The sequence below is a fragment of the Ochotona curzoniae genome, unplaced genomic scaffold, assembly GCF_017591425.1.
Source record: "Ochotona curzoniae isolate NIBS_2020 unplaced genomic scaffold, NIBS_Ocur_1.0 scaffold_3835, whole genome shotgun sequence".
Taxonomy (NCBI): Eukaryota; Metazoa; Chordata; class Mammalia; order Lagomorpha; family Ochotonidae; genus Ochotona; species Ochotona curzoniae.
The window spans coordinates 14,521,725-14,529,907 of NW_024467114.1; the positions used below are offsets into that span (position 1 = coordinate 14,521,725).

General features: G+C 42.4%; 1 long non-coding RNA gene across 1 annotated transcript; it reads left to right on the forward strand.

Annotated features, from left to right (window-relative positions):
- The first annotated feature begins 453 nt into the window (after window positions 1-453).
- Window positions 454-7,533, forward strand: LOC121145865. Its single transcript, XR_005882092.1, has 3 exons — window positions 454-547; window positions 4,238-4,240; window positions 7,523-7,533. It is a non-coding gene; the product is annotated as an uncharacterized LOC121145865 (long non-coding RNA).
- Window positions 7,534-8,183: the final 650 nt, after the last annotated feature.

An 8,183-nucleotide genomic window follows, 5' to 3' on the forward strand; every position in this document is an offset into this window, starting at 1 on the left:
ACCATTATGACTCTTGCCTCAAATAGAGTCACATGAGCAGTTAGACACAGAGGAGCCAGGGCAGGGACGCAGCACCCTTAAGCTTCTTCTGTGATGTTGGAATCCCATGTGGGTGCCAGTTTTGAATCTTGGTTGTTCTACTTTCAGTGCAGCCCTCTGCTGATATACCTAGGAAAGCAGCAGATGACCCAACCTCTTGGGCCCCTGTACCCACATGGGGGACCCAGATAAAGCTCCTAGCCCCTAGCTTCATCCTAGCTAGTCCCAACTGTTGGGGTCACTTGGGGAATGGACCAGTGGATGGAGGATCTTTCCTTCTCTCTCCAATCCCTCTCTATAATTCTGCCATTCAAACAAAATACATTTTTAAAAATTAAATTTAACTCAGGATTTCAAATTTGGTCAGATATGTGGGAGTTTATTGAGTCCAGCATGACATATTGCTTAAATTTCTTGAATGCCTGCTTTGCGTGCTTCTCGTTGATAAGAAGTCTTATAACAAGTGTTTTGAATTCTGTATCCCCCATGTTCTCAATATCTTCCTCAGGTTGGCAAAGGATTTTGCTCCTTTGCAGGGGAATCTTCAGTAATATCCATCTTGCCTTTGTCTCTTCTTTTTCTCTTGGTCATTGTATTTCCAGTTAGCACATCCTTCTTCTTAGGGCAGGTTTCTAAGCTGTGTCACCCACAGCTCTACAGTTCGATTTTACTCATTGCAGTTGGTACACGGCTCTTTGTTTGCAGTCACTTGTGCCACTCCCTCCAGCAAATTCCAGGTCTGGGTTCTTTTTTTTTTTAAGATTTATTTTTATAATTTTTTTATTGGAAAGGCGTGCAGGGTGCAGGGTCCCAAAGCTTTGGGCCGTCCTCGACTGCTTTCCCAGGCCACAGGCAGGGAGCTGAAAGGGAAGTAGGGCTGCCGGGATAGAACCGGCGCCCATATGGGATCCCGGGTGTGCAAGGCGAGGACCTTAACCACTGCGCCACCGCGCCGGGCCCCAGGTCTGGGTTCTTGTGTTAGATTTTATCATGGTCTCCGTAGCCCCAGCTCCTGGCTCACCACTCTCCACCTCCTGTGATACCTTGCTGAGGCTGCATCATAGTCTGTACAGCCCTTCTCCCACTCTCTGTTAGAGCAGGTCCCAGGATTAGGGAGGCACCAGCTGTCCTTATATAGCTCGGTTGCTGTTGGTGGTGATCTCGCCGGAACCTATTGGCCGTTGGGTCTGAGGGCCACACGGACCTTTTTGCTGGTGGAGTTCCGGCCGCCAGTTCAATTCATACCGCCGCTCACAGAGTGCTGCTGGGGTATCAGTCAGTGCAACCCCACACGGTTGTTTTCGCAGTTTTCCTGTGTCTGTCAGTCTCCAGGTACCCCTCTGCTGTTGTTCTGTCCTCTCCAGTTTCCTGGAATATGTCCTCTCTGCTTCACACTGGCTAATGTTTCTCCGTCTGTTTAAACGTGTCCTTGCCCTGTTCCGCCATCTCAATTCTCATGTTTTTTTTTTTTTTTTTAAAGATTTAGTTATTTATTGGAAAGTCAGATATACAGAGAGGAGGAGAGACAGAGAGGAAGATCTTCTGTCCGATGATTCATTCCCCAAGTGACCGCAACAGCCGGTGCTGTGCCAGTCTGAAGCCAGGATCCCGGAACTTCTTCCGGGTCTCCCACACGGGTGCAGGTTCCCAAAGCTTTGGGTCATCCTCGACTGCCTTCCCAGGCCAAAAGCAGGGAGCTGGATGGGAAGTGGAGCTGCCGGGATTAGAACCGGCGTCCATATGGGATCCGGGCATATTTAAGGCGAGGACTTTAGTCACTAGGCCACGCCGCCAGGCCCCCAATTCTCCTCACGTTTAAACGCAGTCCAAGTACCTCTATTGTAATAACAGCTGTGTTAAGGAGCACTGGACGAAATTTTCAATGAAAGATCTATGTCATATAGAGTATATAAATATTTAGAGAGGATCCTTATAAATACTAATGAATATTCTATAAATTGTTTCGAAGGAAGATAAATCACTTAACAAATTACTTCTTCTGCTTTTCTGTATCTATTTCCTGCCTGAGTCTTGCCTGTGCTGGGTGTTAGTAACCTGGCTTAGACATACTTTTTGACAGTTGTGTTCAGGGTCAGACTCTTTCCTGCGGTAAGGAGAGACAGCAGGAGTAGGAAGGGATATTGTGCTCCTGCAAAATGGAAATTAGTGGGCACTGTGTTTCCCAACTTCTGAAATTCATTCAACAAAGTTTTCCTGGGACCCGTGGTATACTGTTGGTCTAGCACTGGGGATTCATGGACAAACTTCTCCTGCTACCATTATCTTGAAATTCTTAATAATTTTGGAACAAATGGTCCTCTAGTATTAGTTTCTACTAGGCTCACACCTTCCACAGCAGGTGCTTTGATTGTACATTATTTTTATTCTTTCAATCCATTTTATGTGAGTATGTGTGCATAAAATTTTAAATGTGATATTTGACAATTTTTGCAAAACATACTAATCCACTCAAAAAGTAGCATATTTCTATTACTCCAGAAAGTCCTTCTCTGCTCTTCTGAAAGTACTGACACTCCCCTGCTTTAGCCACTTGACTTTCTTTCGCTCTTGAGTTTTTTTCTGTTCCAAAATTTCGTGCAATCAGAATCGCATCATGCATATTGCTTATGTGTAGCTTTCCTTATTCGCCATGTTTTGGGATCATGCATGCTACTATATAAATCTGCAGTAATTTTTTGACTAAGTTATTCATTTGTAACTTCTTTATCATCCAAGTGAAATCAGGTGAGTGGACACTTTTATCTAATACTTTTTAAAAATGCAATGATATTGCTCATTTGATGTCTGTAAACAGTAAGTCAAGATTTTCCTCAGCGTGTAAACAGTGGGAGGCCTTTGATAGATTTCTATTCTCCTGGATCCATTTCAATTTGTCTTGTTTTTTTTTTTTTTTTTTTTTTTTGCCCAGGTGCAACAAACCTTTACTTTCAAATTGGATGCCTACAAAACAAAACAGGAGACCGTCCTACCAATGTGCCCCTCACGTGGCTAGGTGAGATTCTTTCCAGCGCCCAGTGGTCAAGAAGGAGTCAGTTCAATTCACTGTGTGCCTAATTCACAGCTCACGCCTGGGCTTCCTGAGGCCCGCACACAGTCCTATTGGTTGGGTGCTAACTGCTTGAGCCTGAAACAACTTGCTCCTGAGAGGAGGCTAAGTAAGATTCACTCTTAGCTGTGAAACTTAATTAGAAAGCTACTTCATTTCTTGGTTTCCTAAAGAAAACAATCTTTTTGCATAGCTATGAATAAACAAATTCTATCCCCAGCTTGGACTATCCTAAGTAATCATAGCAGGTAATAAATGTCTCCCTATGGTGAATTCAATGCAGTGTTCAGGGCTCTCTTATCTAGACAGGAAGTTAAATGCTAACAGCAACAGCATGAAAACTGCATGCAAGTGTGGTATAATTCTGATTTGCTTAAAAAAAAAAAGACGATTAATTTCCTTGTTACAAATCCAAGTAGCAACAACCCTTTAAAACTGTTGAGCCATGAAAGCCATTTTCCTAAAGGGTTTTAAATTTGGGAACAGACTCATGAAATTTATAGCTTTGCTGAGATGTTCTTTGCCTGCAGCCAAGATGAGAGCCACATCATTGGCTTCCCAGCATGACACCTGTGTATTCTTTGTGCACTAGATGTCATTGGGTTCATAATAACACAGTCAACCTCACGTCTAAGTTTGAAGGTTCAGTGATGTCTCTAGTTTACAAATTTCTTCCATACCTAAAGCTGCTAAGTATCTCATTCTGAAAAATGAGATACACTCTCTACCTGTAGTGCTACTATGTGTCAGTGGAGCAAAAGTCACAATCAGTAGTATGGCTTCTAGAAATAATAATAGATCATTTGAATTGGATGCTTTTGTTAGCCTGAATTCAGCAAGTATTTGTTGATAAAAATGGAAGAGACAGTGTGGCTGTCCGTGATGCATGTAACTTCTGCACATCCTCACTGGGAACCCCCGAGTCTCGCTGTTAAAGTGATGCAAGGCTGCTGTGGGGTGTGCAGGTGGCTGTGCTGTTGCAGCACTTGCAGACCTCAGGTCACTGAGAAAGGACCTGATGATCAGGAGGAGGTCTGAAGCAGCTACGGGAACTTGTCATTTTGTGTTTGGTGATGAAATACCGTAGGTCATGGAACCCTCAAACCATAGCGTGTTGTTTGCATGTCATAGTGAGTTTTTGAAAGTAGTTGATGAAATTCTGTGATTAAGTGTGCTAGTGTTTTATGTGTGAGCTTCAATCTGTGCAAATGTTTCAGAGCATTTTCCCCTGTAAGAATGGTCCCTCTACCATTTATTAACAATGTGGGGCGTACACAAGAAGTGAGATTCAACTCATTAAGATTTCTACCATGTCTACTTTATCCATCGTATTTCCTCTATTCCCTGAAAGCAGATCCCAGACTGCTGTGCTTGTTAACATGTGTCTTTCTGTTGGCAGGGATTTATTTCAGTATTATAAATATACTGAAATATATATCTATTTTACATATGTAATTTATTATAAATCATATCATATGCATATTTTATATAGGATATAATGCATATATAATCATATTAAAGATATACTTATGCATTTTATAGCAAATGAATCTTTTGTGTTTTTTAATAATGTGAGAGAGTCAATAGATCAAAATAGTGAGGGAAGACTGGATAACAGGAAGTGTAGTCTGGCTCGTGTGATTTGGGTATTTTTAGTGAGCGTCAAAAGAAGATATTGCTTTGATATTTTTTTAATGGCAGTGATGTAAGAAGCTGAAATTAACACAGACTCTCAGCTCACATTTGCATTTTTGCACCTTAGGCGGAAAAATAGAACTAATCAGAGCTGGCAATCATAAAGGAGAACACATTTTACCCTCCAGAGCATGGTTGAACTGAGATAGCTTTCTGATTTCACTAACAAGGAACAAAACTGGTACAGTCAACAATGCCTTCAAAAATGTTATCTTGTTACTGAAACCAAATTAACAAATGGAACATCTGTTCAGCATTATGATTTATCTTTTCTCCTTGAAAATGCCTCTTTTTTTGAGAGAAAATATTCTCAGCAAGTTTTGATCTGGGATTTATATTTGATTATGTCTAATCAGAAATAGGTTTTAGTAGGCCATTTGCCTTCCTTGTCCCTAGACTGACCCGGTTTGGATGTCTCTTCCCTCATCCCAGCTCAGGTTTCCCTCCCTAGAGAACAATTTCTGCCAAGCCTTTCCTTCACGCTGGTCTCTCCCCTGGGCCAGGCTGAAGTCAAACTCTCTTTTCACCTCTCTGCAAAGCATGGATGCTCTTTTTCATGGCATTCCTCATTCTCCTTCCAGGTACATTGCAAGCAAACCACTGACAAAGAAATGGTGGGTAGATTGTTTGTCACTATGATAAGCTACTCTTGAGTTAACATGAAGACAATTCCTAGATCTCAATGACTTCAACCATCAGAAGTGTACCCCTCACTCACATCACTCTGATTGGATTATGTGATTCCTCTTGGCAGTTTTTGAAAAGGAGTTAACTGTTGGGTTGATGTACTCACATTACAATCTCACATGAGTAATCTCTGTAGAGTACAGGGAGGGGAGATTGGGAGAATGAAGAATTAATTTATACATCATTGCTTCCATCTTGGGTTGCATATTTCTGCTCAGAGTCCTAGTGGCAAGAACTGGATCACGTAGCTGCACCCTAAACACAAGTCTGAGAAAGGCAAGGTATGCATTATGGTTTGAATACAGTTTCAGTATCTTCCTAATACTTTGTGCTAGAAGCTTGATCTCTCAGTGTGGCAATGTTAAAAGGTAGTAGAATATTTAAGAGGTGGCATCTAGTGAAAGAAATGAGATTATTGCAATTTAGCCCTCAGAAGGATTAACGTACTTCTCTTAATTCCTTCTAGATGCAGCCATTTCCTTTTCTGCTTTTCCAGCGTGTTGTGACACTGTTCTGGCATCAGATAGGTGGAGCTACCTGTTCGTGGACTTTCAACATATGAGTAAGCCATTTGTGTCTTCTAGTTCATGCTTATCCAAGTTGGTCTCCAACCCTCCCTCAAAGACTGGGAGAGATGGGCCCTATCTTTCTAGATGTCTGCATTTCTATTTTTTAAAATTTGTTTATTTATCTGAGAGGCAAATTTATAGAGAAGGAGAGATGGAGAGCTCTTCCATTCACTACTTTAATCTCCAAGCTGAGCTGTTCTGAAGGCTGAAGCCAAGAGCTTCTTCCAGATCTCCCATGTGGGTGCAGGAGGGTAAGGATTTGAGCTAGCCTTTGCTATGTTCCTGGACCAGAGGTAGGGAGCTGGATTGCAAGTGGAAGCAACTGGGACTAGAATCGACACCCAGATAGGCTGGTAGTGCTACAGGCAGAGGATTAGATGGCAGAGCCACTGCACCAGCCAGGTGACTACATTTCAAAAGGATGGCTCTTAGGTGTTTGAGAAAGAGATTATTGGGGATAGGTGCAATGACTCAACTGGCCAGTCCTCCACCTGCCAGTCCCAGGATCCCGTTTTGGCATTGGTTCATGTCCTGGCTGTCCCATTTGCCATCCAGCTCCTCACTTACAGTCTGGGAAAGCAGCAGTGGATGGCCCAAAACTTTAGGACCCTTCCTCTGCCTTTTGCCTTGAACCTGCAAAAATGAGAACACATTACTGATCCTCTGGCATGTGGCACTGGCGTCCCACATGACACCAGTTCGTGTCCCAGCAACTCCACCTACAATTCTACTCTCTGCTTACGGCCTGGAAAAGCAGCAGAGGATGGCACAAGTCCTCAGGCCCCTGTGCCCACATGGGAGACCTGGAAAGGTCTCCGGGATCTTGGCTTTGGTCCTGCTCAGTTCTGGCCATGGTGGCCATTTGGGGAGTAAACTGTGGGTAGAAGATCTCTCTTTGTGTCTCTTTTTCTGTAACTCTGATTTTTCATGTAAAAATAATTTTTTAAAAAAGAATACATTTTTGTAATTTCCTAATCACAGTCTTCTGGTATTTTGGTATAGTAGTTGGAACTAAGATAAAGCTGCTCACTGCTGGCTGTGATAAGAGACACCCAAGTGGCTAGGAATTAAAGAGGATTTTTAAAAACTGAGAACTGCTTCCATCTAATGGCCAGCACACACAGACAAAAATTTTTAAATTTAAAAATTTAAACATTTAAAATTAAAGGTTTTATTTCTAGAGAGAAAGTGAAATACATTTGCTAACCAAATGAGTTAGTGAGTTTGGAATACATCCCTTGTGAGACACACAGATGCAGCACAGCCCTGTGTATGATATTGAAGAGGAAGAGGAAGGCTGTGGCCAGACTCCTGACCCTCTAAACTACACGGTCGCAGAAGTACGTCGTGTTTAGCTAGCCTGCAGTCATTTGTTACACAGCAAAGGACAGCTAAGACGGTGTTTCCAAAAACATATGCAGTTAAACACTATTTCCACATTAGTCTCCATGAGAAAACAAACAAGACTCTCAGATTCAAATCAGTTTGAAAAATGTTACTTTCTATGTTCCCTACCCTCTTAGAAATGATGTTGTATTCTGAGAAATGCAGAGAAGGAGCAGTGTTGGGTCTAGGTTCTATTATCACACCACAAAATCGGGCTTGCAAATAGCAGCAGCCCCCCCCACCACCACCACCACACTGGACCTGCAACACAGACTTTCCCATGGTCGTTGTAGAGGAACCAATTCTTATTGCCCAACTTCTTTCTATTTTGTTTTCTACTGACATAGCAAAGGACACTTGGTGGTGTCAATGAGGGGTGTCTTGGAGTTGTCTTCTCATTACCCGAGAAGGTACCCCTCCTGTCTCCACCACCAGACATGCTGATGGCAATCAAAACAGTTGAAACATTGCTGTCCCTGCTGAGAAAGCAGAGTGATTTCTCTGTGCTTCTCCTCCTAACTTTGCCCCTTTACTTTTCAAATAAATTTTTAAAAAGTTTTTAAGAAAAGAGTGATGACTATCATAGGTATCACATCCTTTCACCAACCTAGATGTCCTGCCCTTTATTTTTACCGTGCGGAAGAAGTCACGGTTTTTGTCTTAAGTACAGTCAGCCTCAGGCAAATAAATCCAGAGATGGAGAGTTCGTTAAGGATACTCCTCGCACAGCCAGGCACCTC